The 14,779-nt window shown below is 43.9% G+C and overlaps 1 protein-coding gene across 2 annotated transcripts in view; it reads right to left on the bottom strand.

The window, feature by feature from the left end:
- LOC144770390 (uncharacterized) overlaps window positions 1-7,130 on the bottom strand; it is a 52,968-nt gene extending 45,838 nt beyond the window's left edge. The window contains exon 1 of one of the 2 annotated variants that reach the window (XM_078654869.1): window positions 6,999-7,130. The gene's annotated coding sequence lies outside the window, so the exon portion shown is untranslated. Of the gene's footprint in view, window positions 1-6,994 lie in introns of both variants that reach the window. The other variant, XM_078654870.1, reaches the window with a different exon arrangement.
- Window positions 7,131-14,779: the final 7,649 nt, after the last annotated feature.

Below are 14,779 nucleotides of genomic sequence, written 5' to 3' on the forward strand. Positions count from 1 at the left end.
CGATTACTCCCATGACAAGATCGCAACCATATACAGAAACTTCTAACCCCAACCAACACCAATGGATTTCCTTGACTGTTACATCCTTCCTGCAACAGACATGAACCACAGACTGACCACTTGGAACCAGCTCTCTACCCAGGACACTGCTTCCATCATGAACTCTATCCATTCAGGAGCTCCCACAGACTGATGCCTGCACCACATCTTCAGCCTCAGAAACCAAAGAATCAGCCAGGAACTCACCACCCTGCTCAACACCTCAATCACCACTGCAACATTTCCTGATGACTGGAAACCCACCAAAGTCAGACCACTACTCAAACCCTCCGCCAATCCCAGTGAACTCAAAAACTAGAGGCCAATCTCATTGCTTTCATTCCCAGCCAAGGTACTGGAAAAAGACTACCAACAGGCAACTGACACACCTACACCTCCCAAACCGGTATCCTTAGCAATCACAGAACCTAGACCGCCCTGCTCACAGCCACTAACGACATCCAAACCCTCCTCGACCAAGGAGACAGCAGCTATTATCCTTCTTGACCTCTCAGCAGCCTTCCAACACTGTATCCCACCACACGCTAATTAAAGACTACACCACATTTGCAGCAAAGGTTTCGCACTAAGATGGATCACCGCCTTCCACAATGGAAGGAGGCAGAGGGTCCGCCTACCACCTTTCACCTCCAAACCCAAGGTTATCGTATGTGGGGTCCCCCAGGGCTCTTCCCTCAACCCTACGCTCTTCCAACGCATAAATGGCTCCACTGGCTAATATAGTCAGATCCAATGATCTCAACATAAAATCCTACGCAGGCGACATCCAACTCATCCTCTCACTCATCGATGATCCTACCATCACCAGGACCAACTTCCACAGATGCATGACAAGTGTTGATAACTGAATGAAGAACAACTGCTTGAAGCTGAACACAGACAAGACGGAACACTGATCTTAGGCAGCAACCCATGGAACAACTCCTGGAGACCCCAGATCTGGGACCTGTACCCGGAAACATCAGCGATAACAAGCTCACCATGAAATAACAGTTCAACGCGGTCTCCTCCGCCTGCTTCCTCACTCTGCGCATGCTAAGGAAGATCTTCAAATGACTACTCCTGCACACAATGCCGTGACACAGGCCCTTAACACCTCCTGACTGGACTATGGCATCGTCCTCTATGTAGGAATCACTGCACACCTCCTACAGACTTCAAACCATTCAGCCAGACTCATCCTCGACCTCCTCTGATGAACCCACATCACACCCCATCTCAGGCAACTCCACTGGCTCCACGTACAGAAAAGATGCCAATTCAAGCTGCTGACCCATGCACACACAACTCTACACAACCAAGACCCGCCTACATTAATCAATGCCTGAACTATTACCAACCATCGATAAGCTTACCTCTTATCGCCTTATAACTTGCCCACATACCTGGCATCCACAAAGCAGAAGTGGCGAACGCTCCTTCTCCTACATCGCTACAAATGCCTGGAACAGCCTCCCCATGCAGCTCTGGACCGTCACTTCAATTCCGACGGGCCCTCAAGACCCAGCTGTTCGAATTAAGCTTCCGGGGCCTGCACATGCTATATACCCTATCGGGTGATTAGCAGCGCTATAAAAATCCTGATTGATTGATGCCTAACGGATGGATTTCCCCACAGAGAGATTTATTTATTTATTCTTTTGAAATGTTATATACAGCGGACTTTACATTTGGTTAACAAATATCAACTTTTGTGAGAAACCCATAGAAACATTTAAAAACACATTTATCTAGTCAAGTTGGAATACACACTGACCAAAAAAAAAAAAATAATAATGTGAATCAGAAAACAAGTAATTTCATAGAGACAATGATGGGCTTCCCTGGTGAGGTGATTAATTAGACTTATTAGCAATGTGTAATTTGCTAGGAAGAGATTGGGTAATTTTTGAGCAAGGCGTATGGATTTAAAGATCTCAGCAGTGGCAAGTCAGCACTGCAGTGCGAGTTTATAGTGAAATTCAATCAGTAGCATAAGAATTATTTAATTCCTTTCTTGTATTTTGGGATTTCCAGCACAAGTTGTTTGTCTCTGGGATTTCAGTTTCGTACTAGGATGTTCTGTTTCTTTACTAGTTAGGTTGGGGCGTTATGTCAGGATTTATAGGTTATGAACACCATCCTGAGTAAGAAGCGTTTCCCCATTGGAAGAGAGCCAGAGATCTTGGTTAGATATTGGGTTTTTGTTATTTTACAAATTTTTCATTAAGGCATTGATCCACATAAGGAAGATTTTGTAAGGACTGTCCACATTTAGTGGAAACAATAGAAACAATCCAAGAGTACCTCTTTATGTGTTCAAAGCCAACATTGCAAAGACCTGCTAAACTCATGGACAAAATACCAGAGCCTTCACAGTTCCTCTGCTCTTTCCCGCAGCAGACAGTGCCTTTAAAATCATAGAAGAGTGGGTATGAGGAGACCAGCACTAAAACCTAATGTTAGAATAGAGGCATCTTCAATATCAGGAACAAAACAATTGTTTCCAACTTTTGAGGGCATCCTGGGCAAATGGCATTGTCCCAAGCCCACTTACACATGTCATCACCGTGCCCTTCTTGAAAAAACGAAGAGCAGACTCATGATTATTGACCTTAGTGGTCATCCCGCCCACCTTCCACAACCTAGCAAGATCTAGAAAGGAGGAACAAAGCCTGTTACAATAAACAAATCTTCCAGCTGCAAAATTAACAGTTGCGGTTCAGAGACATAAGCAATGTTAGAATACAGGAACTTTAGAGGTAATAGCCTCAGCGAAGGGTGGCAATCCACTTTAAGACTCCTCAAACTCTGAGATGCATACAATATGGTACTCCTCAAAAGACAGAAATAATGTGACTAAGAATGCAGAATGGATTTAAAATAGGTCTGTTTCTTCCTCCCCAACCTAAGCCACATAGCACCAATTGGTTCTATGGAATTGTCATTAGGTAGGAGGCCATGAGAAGTGGGCTAGTCAGCAAATAAATGGGCACATCAGAGCCAAAGTAAGCAGGGGTCTGGCATGACCCAAGCATTTATAAAAAGTAAGTGTTTACTTACAGAAATTCAGAAAGAATATGCCTCCACCCAGAATACCATGGATGATCCATTGAGTGAACAAATAACACTGAATAAACGTTTACTATTATTAATATCCATGTAGATCCATTATTTTCGTTTTAATATATGGATTTTGCAATCCCTGTAAAAACCGGTCTCTAATTCCTTTTATAATAGGCGACTTGTGACGCACCCAGTCACCTATTATCAAGAAAGAACATAACCACTCAACTGTATTAACCTATCAGTTTGGTTCTGACATCAGAATACCTGCTTCTAAGAGGGAAGGCAGGTCAGGTCATGTAACATAATTAAAGCAACTGTCTAAAGAAGGAATCGGAAGCATGGTTTTAATCGGTTCTGTGTTTCTGGCAGTACAGTGATAAGCAGAAAGGAGATATTTATGGCAACATGTTAATATTTTGTACTCCTTAGGTAATTATGGAATAGTAATCTTTCTAATGCGCTTTTTTTCTTTCAATTATGAAACTGATTCTATTATCTTTTTGCAACAATTATCCAACAGCTTTTTTGATGTGTTTAATTTTGCACTAGAGATTTCCTTATTATTCTTTAGGTTTGCAAACATGCTCTTTTATTCCTATGAAAGAGCTACTATGCACCAAGGATTTAAGACGTTTCTGGGAAAGGTGATTCAGTGATCGCATATTATAAGAAATAAAGTACCCCCTGCCGTATGTAAGGATATTGAAAGCCATGTCAGCGTTCCGTAAACTTATAAAGTAACTCTGCCTTTGGTCTCCTTTCTCCATGCGGTCACGAGGCTCCTCGTTGACTTGTAACATCTTTATAATGTACAGCAGAGGGTACTTTATCCTACACTTTTGAAAAGTAATTTGACATATATAACCTTGAACCCTATTAGCGTATTTTTAAGAACGGAGAATACGTATTCCCAAAAGCTCCAGCTCTAGAAAATAACTATTGCAATCATCAATTTGCCACAAACCGTGGAAGGGCAGAATCGACAGAGGATGGGTTTAGCTGCATCACTTCTCTTCGTTGTCTTGGCATTTTCTACAATTAGGAAAGAAGAGGTTTTATAAACTTTTTCCAGTTGTTTTTTTTTTGTTGTAAACTGCTTCACGCGAGAGAATCGGCTCCAATGGCAATAAACGCTTCTCCCTCTCACATCTCACAATCCCTAGCCCCTCCACAACACTTTACCAGAACACGTCTTTATTTATCTACGCTGCACTTCATCCCTACACGCAACCCAACAGAGGACACTAAATCCAGACACATTTCCCGGAGAATGACCTAAAAACCTTGGCCCAATCGCAAGTTCTCTCTAGACTTGACTATTGTAATTCTCTTCTGACTGGCTTTCCCAAATCTCACCTCTCCCCCCTCAAATCCGTCCTCCATTCGGCAGCTCGCTTCGTTTCAGGGTCCAAACGAAGTGACCACATCACTCCTATCCTGTCTTGTCTTCTCTCCGATGGCTTCCCATCGAGGCTAGAGCTATCTACAAAACAGCGTGCATCACCCACAAAGCTTTGCACTCTTCCTCCCCTCACTATCTGGCGAATAAACTTAAACTGTCGGGAGGCTCAAGACCTTCTCGGAATGCGGAAAAGTTCCTTTTTGAACCCCTCTCCTTCAAAAGAGAAAAATGGTTGGCACAATCGTTCTCAGGTAATGCGGTGAGAACCTGGAACTCGCTTCCTCCTTCGCTCCGTGCCGTCACTTCCATCCAGATCTTCAAAGCGGACCTCAAATCTCTTTTAGTCCAAAGACACTTTCAGAACTAATTCCCTCCTTTTCAGACCCCGCCAGGAAGTGCTTTAGTCATTGTAAATTTGTCACATATGTTTATATTTATGCTTGTACATCCTGTGCTTGCTGCGTTTGAAATTGTGTTCCTTTTGCCTGCGTTGTTTTGATTCTATGGCCTGCTATTGTTCGCCAGGAAGTTCTTTAGTCATTGTAAAATTTGTCATATTTATTCTTACTTTTGCTTGTACAGTCTGTTCATGCTGTGCTTGAGATGGTGTGCCTTTTGCCTGCGTAGCTTCGACTCTATGGCATGCTATTTTTGTTTGTTCTATTCCTGCAACAGTTCTCTTATGTAACGTAACTGGTTCTATTGTACAGTGCTCTGACACCTTCGGGTAAAGTCCGCGCTTTATAAAAATGCATTAAATAAATGCCCAGCGTACACTCTATCCCAGCCATTCAGACATATCTAGTATACCGCAAACCGCTCCACCCAGGTCAAACAGGATTACTTTAGAAGCCATCCCAGAGTCATTGGAGGATCATCCAACTACCTTAGAAGTCATTTACACATCATCAGACATCATCAAGCTCTTGAAGTCATCAGCAAGCTGCAGAAGCTCAGCCTGAGGATTTGAGGATGACTTGAAAATGATTATCTGATGACTCTAGTGGGTGTCATTATTGGTGATGATTAAAGGATGACTTGAAAAGGAGTACCTGATGACTATAGTAGGTGTCATTATTCATGATGATTTAAGGAGGACGTGAAAATTAGTATCTGCTGACTTCAGAGGTGTCATTATTCCTGATCTGAGGATGACTTGTAAATGACTCTCCGATAACTTTACAAGATGACATTGTTCCTGATGACTTTGGGGTGATTTGAAAATAAGCATCTGAATACTTCAAAGGTACTATTGTGTTTTCAATAAGATGTTTTTGCGTCTGGTGATTTTAACAAGAATTGTTTGTCTATTTAAAGAGCACGTCCACCACTTTGGTTTCAGTTCTCCAGAAAAATGCAAACTGTTGGATGATTGCACAATGAATTGCAGATAAACGTCTGACCTCCTGCAGCTGGGAGCCCCACAACCCAAACACACCCTGAACCCCCAAATTAACCCTTGCACCCCAAAACTCAAACACACCCTGAACCCCAATATTAACCCTTGCACCCCAAAACCCAAACACACCCTGAACCCCAATATTAACCCTGGCACCCCAAAACCCAAACACACCCTGAACCCCCAAATTAACCCTTGCACCCCAAAACCCAAACACACCCTAAACCCTAAAATCAACCCTGGCACCCCAAAATCCAAACACACCCTAAACCCTAAAATTAACCCTGACACCCCAAAAGCCAAACACACCCTGAACCCCCAAATTAACCCTTGCACCCCAAACACACCCTAAACCCTAAAATTAACCCTGGCACCCCAAAACCCAAACACACCCTAAACACTAAAATTAACCCTGGCACCCCAAAACCCAAACACACCCTGAACCCCCAAATTAACCCTTGCACCCCAAACCCAAACACACCCTAAACCCTAATATTAACCCTTGTACTCTAAAACCCAAACACACCCTAACACTAACCCTGGCACCCCAAAACCCAAACACAACCTGAACGCCCAAATTAACCCTTGCACCCCAAAACCCAAACACACCCTAAACCCTAATATTAACCCTTGTACCCTAAAACCCAAACACACCCTAAACCCTAAAATTAACCCTCGCACCCCAAACCTAAACATGCTCTAAACCCTTAAATTACACCTGGCCCCCCACAACACAAACCCACCCTCAACCCTAAAATGACCATGTACGCCCTAAAATCCAAAAGCCCTACAAACCCCCAAACTTTTTATGAATGCGGAATGCCGGGAGGCGCTGCTGTGATATGATACTTTCTGTACCCCCAGGCTGCACTTCCTTCATAGAGTATTTCCATAAACACATAGTTTAGTGGAATCCGATTGTTAGATTCTTTAAACAACTGCGGACAGACCTGCTCATGGCCCGAGGAATAGGTCTTGCAAAGGAAAACAAGCGTTGTCGTCATGGTGACTGCCGAATTCACTCCATCACAATACTAAAATACATTTTTAAAAAGCAGCTGCCTCGAACACAATGCCAAAATCACCTACTGTAAACCATCAGTCTGCCGGCTGGCTGGGACTCGAACCGCAGATCCTCAATGCAGAGCAGCTCGCTCACCTTTTCTTCCTTTAGCAAAAGTCTACGCACATCCGGGAGCGCCGGAAGTGACGTCATTGTTCTGCGGCAAGAACGAAGACTGGCGTGAGTGCAATGGCCATTAAAGGGACAGATGGATTGGCATCGGTCTCTTTATTTTTCCAACTCCACTTCCTTCGTCGATTCCAGCGTATACTCAGGTAAGTGCTGCAGCTGTTAAAAAAGAGCAGCATCGATCCTCCGCTCTCGGTCCCAGCTGCTCAATTTCCGTCCCAGACCAGCTTCCTCATTTTTCGGAAAGCACGAGTTTTCATTAAGGGGGCAAATTCAGACGCAGCTCCCTGCATGTGTGTGCTTCGTACGTGTTATAATGAATTCCTGCGTTGCAATGTGTGTGTATTATGTGTGTTTGATGTTTGTCTGTATCAGCCTGCCTGCTTGTTTAATATGCACCTTTTGTGTTTGAGCATGTGTATTTTTGTGTATTTTTGTGTATGTGTGACGTAGTGCGTGCCTGTGTAAGTTGTGGAAAATTGCAAAAAGCCTAAAAAATGTGTTTTACAGCAAGTTCTTCGCCGTAAGGAAAAATAAATTACTGCCCGGATATTGTAGGTCCCATGTTGGTTCCAAGTGCACCTGCGTGTATTCAAGATTCTCGACCAAATGGAACAGTTTTCGATCTACTGAAAAGTTGTCAATCAAAGAAGGCTAAACACATTTATTTATGTGAATATTGTATATTGTTGAGCATTACTTGTGTCCTTGCAACTTGTAGTGAGCCTTCATTACTAAATGAATGTGTGCTCTATTGTTGAATCCTGGTCACGTTCCCCAAGCTGTGTAGTGTGCAGAGCAGCACATCTTCTAAAACACTGGCAGTTTTCATGGATGCGTTTCAAAGCATAAGGATAAATGCTTCAAATAACTTAGCCGTTGTAATGCTGGTTCTTTATTTTGTTTGCTATTTGTGTAATTGAAAGGCCTGGTTGCCTGTGGCGATTGAGGTTTACGCCCTATTTAGGAAACGTAGTCCGACGCATTCCAACATCTTGCAATATCTACTTTCGCAAAAAAGGCTATCATTCTGGTTTCGTTCCATGTGCATGCAATGTTTTTAACTCGTTTGTATATATTATTGAGACCGGGCCAATTACGTATTCCCTGTTTGCGCTAATTTACCTTGACCGCTAAGATCTCTGTAAAAATGAAGCCGGTCTTGTTACATCTGCCACTATCGATCCCAGCCATATATTATCCAGTTACAACCTGACCTACTGCTAAAGTACTGAGGCAGAGGGATCGAGCCCTGAGATAAATCACATTAATATTTCCTATTTTCTCTCTCTCTCTCTCTCTCTCTCTCTCTCTCTCTCTCTCTCTCTCTCTCTCTCTCTCTCTCTCTCTCTCTCTCTCTCTCTCTCTCTCTCTCTCTCTCTCTCTCTCTCGCCTTCTCTTTCTCTCTCTCTCTCTCTCGCCTTCTCTCTCTCTCTCTCTCTCTCTCTCGCCTTCTCTTTCTCTCTCTCTCTCTCGCCTTCTTTCTCTCTCTCTCTCTCTCTCTCGCCTTCTTTCTCTCTCTCTCTCTCTCTCTCGCCTTCTCTTTCTCTCTCTCTCTCTCGCCTTCTTTCTCTCTCTCTCTCGCCTTCTTTCTCTCTCTCTCTCTCTCGCCTTCTTTCTCTCTCTCTCTCTCTCGCCTTCTTTCTCTCTCTCTCTCTCTCGCCTTCTCTCTCTATTTCGCCTTCTCTTTCGCCCTCTCGCCTTCTCTCTCTCTCTCCTTCTCTCGTTCGCCTTCTCTCTCTCGCTCGCCTTCTCTTTCTCTCTCGCCTTCTCTTTCTCTCTCGCCTTCTCTTTCTCTCTCGCCTTCTCTTTCTCTCTCGCCTTCTCTTTCTCTCTCGCCTTCTCTCTTTCTCTCTCGCCTTCTCTTTCTCTCTCGCCTTCTCTCTTTCTCTCTCGCCTTCTCTCTTTCTCTCTCGCCTTCTCTCTTTCTCTCTCGCCTTCTCTCTTTCTCTCTCGCCTTCTCTCTTTCTCTCTCGCCTTCTCTCTTTCTCTCTCGCCTTCTCTTTCTCTCTCGCCTTCTCGCCTTCTCTCTTTCTCTCTCGCCTTCTCTCTCGCCTTCTCGCCTTCTCTCTCTCTTTCTCGCCTTCTCTCTCTCACCTTCTCTTTCTCCCCCTCTCTCTCTCGCCTTCTCTTTCTCCCCCCCCCCCCCCCCCCCCCCTTGCGCGCTCTCTCCCTTCTCGCATTCAACTGCCTCGGATCATGTGTTAAATATTTATAAGGTGGAAGCACGCACAAGTTGCAGTAACGCGTGCCTTCCCCATTGATTGAGATCTTATAAGAGGTTTCCCCATGCCCTCTTCTCGTTTGAACTGCGGGTACTGCATGTGTCAACGAGGTATGGGATCCCTTATGTTAAATTGCATCTCTTACCAAACTTCCAAACACCTCTGGCAAAACACTTATAAGGTCCCCGAGGGAATGGCTATGCCAATGCTTTTGCTTTATGTATTTGCCATTGTAATGCCTTTTGTTTCATTTATAAAGCCATTACATATTGCACAATTAACATACAATACTACTAGCAAAGCTAATATCTTTAGCTTAATAAAAGGTGAAACCTATTGCATTTTTAACGCTTGTCCTTTCATGTTGGGGTGCCGGTGGGCAGAGGGTTGCAAAAAACACAGTTGATGGACAGAATGTAGAACAATGTCATACATTCACCCCAGTACAAGGATCTGGGCCTAAATCCATCGTTTTTTGCACTCCACACCACCCTGGATTAGACACTGGCTATATGCAAATCAGCTCTGACCCTGTGCCTCATGGGAACAGTCCAGTCCGAACTACCAAGCCATGTCTTTTCCAGACCGGAATCAAGCATCCAAGGACCGGTTTCTGGCTATCAGCCTTCATCAGCCTGGATAGCTTGACTCCAGTGGTGTGGAGAGCCTGGGACTCACGTCTGAGCATACCCAGCCCACTTGGGGTGAAAATTGCAAAAAACACAGTTGATGGACAGAATGTAGAACAATGTCATACATTCACCCCAGTACAAGGATCTGGGCCTAAATCCATCGTTTTTTGCACTCCACACCACCCTGGATTAGACTCTGGCTATATGCAAATCAGCTCTGACCCTGTGCCTCCCTGTGGGCAGAGGGTAGCAGGCATCTGACTCTCTATGCATCTGCGGGGATAGGTAACTTGATTTCCCGTCACAAACCCCAGTGTGAAAGTTCACTTATTGATAGTTCTTCTATTTCTCTCATAATGCCTCTACTTTGCTATTACTATTTGTCCTGAGCAGCAAGACCTAAGCATACACTCTGGCTCTCCAAAAATAAAGTTGATATTAGGTAATTTCCTCAATGGCCTTCAGTGCATGCCCAAACACTTCTTTGTAGTCCACAATCTAGGCATATTAGATAGAAATTGCACCAGGTCAGTGTACTTTTTGGGGTGCTTTTCTCCAATTAAATCTGTTTAATCAGTTTGATATGCTTTGTATTTTACCTCTGAAACTTAAACCACACACAAACTAATTCCTGATTTTTATATCTAGCAGGACATAATCATGGCTTCATTCAACGTCCTGTTTTTCACTTGCGATCATTCTGTGTGTGTTCGAAAAGATGGTGACTTCCTGCTTTTGGACAATCCCGGGGAAGTTCTTTGTAGATGAAGCTGGTTGGCCAATCACCGAAGAGAGAGATTTTAAAGCTATGATTCTGTTCCAATCATCTGGTAAGCACAATAAGTAAACCTTTATAATAAGTTTGCAACGGCAGGATAACGGTACAAATTACCAACCTGTTTCAGTAAAACCTACATTTGTGATTAATTAATCCAATAATGGACAGTAAAAATGAACATGCATGTCCCCACATATGCCTTGGATTGCTCTCCAGAGACAAATGTAACACTTATGAAAAGGACTGAAACGTTTAGCTTGTGGCACTACTATAAGGCAGCTATTTTTGGATAAACTATTTTCAGGAGGTTCAAGTTCAGGCTTACAATGTGTACTGTCTATTAAGGAAAACTTACTTACTTGGTTATGGATAGATTGTACATTTGTCCTTTATTATCAATACCTCTTTATTTATATATTATGGCTAGAGCGTGAAGATATATTGCAAGTGGTCAATGTGTTCTTTTCTGTTTTGAAGTTTATATGTAAATATATATTTTTTTCTCTTGCTTTTTTTTTAGTGAAGAAACAATGTCTAATGATTCAGGATATTTTTCAAGAGATAATTGCAAGCTATTCTGGCACAACAGAGGGTCTAAAACAGGTGTTACTTCAAAGGGCACTGGAGAAAAAGCAGATGTTAATGGACTGTGGCAATCGGGGAAGCGCTGGTAGACTTAAGAGGGTGTTACGCGAACTACAAGAGGAAGAAATTGCAGAGAAAAGAGGCAAGGACAAAAAAGCCAAGCAGAGTGGACTGGATTATATAAGAGTTGGTAACAAAGCTCATGCTGAAAGCACAACTTCTCAGCCTGGTGATGCAAGTTCGTGGATGAATTTGCAGAAACTTGAAAACATGGCCCTTTTAGCAGGGATGGCTAGTGTCCTTCATCAAAAATCCACAACTAAAAATGACGCATCAGACCGTGAAAATGAACTTGTCTTGGAGTCCCCGCTTAAATCCAAATATCAAGGACAAAAACATGCCTCCCTTTCACCACGTCATCCTAGAGTAATCAACACTCATTCTGAAAATATAATGGGGCCATTCTGATGTAATCAATAGCCATCCTGAAGCTGTCATAGGATCATCCAGGAATAATCCACACTCATCCAGAAATTGTCATGGGATCATTCCAGAGTAATCCACTTCCATCCTGGAGCGGTTATAGGATCATCCTGGAATAATTGACAGTCATCCTTAAATTAGCTAGAACCCATCCTGGAGTAATTCTCCCTCATCCTGAAGTTGTCAATTAGTATTCGTGGAGTTGTAAAAGGTAATCACTCCCTGCCAGTAGAAATCATCAGAACACCATCCTACTGTAGTTTTTGTGATGAGTCTAGGCACAACAGAGGGTCTAAAACATTTACATTTTTTGTCCTACAGGCATACTTCAGGATGGCTTGAGATGTCTTCCCCAGATAATTGCAGGAATAGCCTGACTAATCATCAGATGAGTCCAGAATGACTCCAGGATGATCTTCCCTTTTGACATGGGGCATGCAATTTGCTTTCCACCAGTTACATTTATAATGAGATAATTCCGAAAATTAAACGGAGTTCCCATTTGAAGATTACCACGGCATGCCATGAAGTGGATCCTATCACAAAACGCCACTTAATATCGTTCTAATTGTAGGTAAAGTGCCTTCGCCATGATTTTTCCATGACCTGCGTGCGGTATCTTCCCTCCCCCATGCACCTTCGAGCCATCGCTCCCTACCTCACCTGTCTTGGTGCACCACCGGGTCAGCCCCGGTGTCTCCTCCCGGATCCATGCGGCTAGTCACCTGACAACTTTGAGATAACTCAGTGCAGATCCTCTACATAGGGGCAGCCATATTCAGCCGCCCATCCCCCCCCACCCCCCTAAGGTAGGCCGCCCCTTTAAGTCTTAAAGGGATGGTGCGTTTAGCAACTGTTATGACAAACGTCGCTGCCATCTTGGGTCTGGTGGAAAGAGCTTCAAATAATGAAATTACCTATCTTTAGCATAGTTTAAGACGGGTACTCCGAGCGCAGTGTTTCGAACTGATTTATGTATAGCTTCCGTCCTTTGATGCAATTGTATCTCTTCAAAGGCAAGGTAAACGTTATCCAAATGTGGTTTTACCACAAATGTTAAATTTTGCAGAAACAGTCGCATGTGGAAATAGGGATCATACATGCTAACAATTTATTTTAAAAGTAGGATGTTTTGAAAACAAAAAAAGGGAATAGACATTTCTTGAAGTCGAGGAAATTTTGGGAGGGAGACATGTAGAATAAAGTCATTTGTGAGCTAAAAAATCTGGAAGCTTCCGCCAGATTCGGGTCTTTTTGTATGTACAGGGAGCTACTGTGATGTTGAGCGGACCACCCAAAATGCTTGCTTCTGCAGGTACACACCTTAAACACAATCAATATCACTGGCTCAGAGCGGATCAGCTTCGATTATTTATCCTATCCCCTTGGACGTGCCAGGCCGAGGGTTGCAGGCCGTGTCACTACGCATATAGTAGAGCCCGAGTGGCTCAGTACATCCCTTCCCACTTATAGTGAGCAGCTCGTACTGAATTAGCATGGTCCCAAAGTCGTTGATTGGGTTAGAGCCCCAGGTTAGAGCGCTGGGCTGCCCCCTAGGGTTTGTTCACATTAGGAGGGTATCAGGTCAGTGTCCTGGATTTTGGCAATGATGATCCGGGACTGGGGTTAGGCCGATACCGGGGCCCAGCGTCAGGAATGCCCCCTTTTCCTTCCCTCCGGGTTCCCTGGCTGTGGCAGGAGCACCTCCCTTTCCTTCACCACTGACTGGGCTGTCAGACGGCCACTTTCCTGAACCACAAGATATTTTCGAGAGACCGTCTCTTCTCTTCGGTGGGTAGATGTCAGAGTTCCTTGGAGCTCACCCACTGCCCATTTCCCCCCTCGTAAATGGTGTTGGGAATTTCCATCCTGGATGTCTGTCCCTGATTAGGACTTGGGGCCAGATGTACGACGGATTTTTGCATGTGCAAATTGCTTTTAGACCCGTTTGTGCAAATGGCTTTTAGACCCGTTTGCGCATTCAAAAAACCTGTGGCCCATGTACTAACTCTATTTTGCTTGTTGCAAAATAAATAGGGACTCGCAAAATAGGGTTAGCGATTCGTTATTAGGAAGGGATTTTCTGAGGGCATCCCTTCCAAATAGCGAGTCTGAACCCTATGTAAGGATGTTTTACGACTGCAATTGCGGTTGCAAAACACTCGCAGTTTACCACCCTCTTCAAGAGGGTGATAAACCATTTGCAAACAGGAAGGGATCCCCAGGGGACCACTTCCCCTTGTAAATGGGTACACAAACATTTTTTCAGAGCAGGCAGTGGTCCCAGGGACCACTACCTGCCCTTAAAAAAATAAAACCAAAACGTTTCATTTGTATTTTTTTAAACGCATCGCATTTTTCTTTAAGAAAAACTGGCTGCATTTAAAAAAACTACTTTATTTTAAAGCAGTCCCAGACATGGAGGTCTGCTGACCCCAGCAGGCCACCATCGCTGGGAGTGCCAGCCATTCCCAATGGGGTCTCAAATTGCGATACCCTCATTAATATGCCTGAGGCATGCAATTTGGGGCCCATATTGGGAATAGCAAACAGTGTCTCAGACACTGTTGTACATTGGCAATTGTGACTCCCAATTCGGCGCAATTTGCGACTCACAATTGCCAATGGTTGTACATCTCACCCTTGGTCCCCAACTGCCATGTCAAAACCTTAGGACCGCTTAGCCTAGTTGATTTTCTCGTTGGTTTTCTTCCTGCGCTCTTAAGTGCCAATGGGGTTGAAACTGTGCAGACCCCATCGGGATGCTATCCCTGAGCAGCCTTCCCAGCATCACAGAGGGGGTAGCACAGTGATTAGTGAGTGTGATGTGATGTGTTTCTGTACATGTGCAGCAAGTAGTAGAGACACCATTTCAGGTTGAAATAAGGTCTCCAGACCCTTATGAGGATTGAAAGATGATTTATTGAAGAATCAACTGGCCCACGACACGGCACGTCCTGTTCAACTGAATCCCA

This window comes from Lissotriton helveticus, chromosome 7 (assembly GCF_964261635.1).
Source record: "Lissotriton helveticus chromosome 7, aLisHel1.1, whole genome shotgun sequence".
NCBI lineage: Eukaryota > Metazoa > Chordata > Amphibia > Caudata > Salamandridae > Lissotriton > Lissotriton helveticus.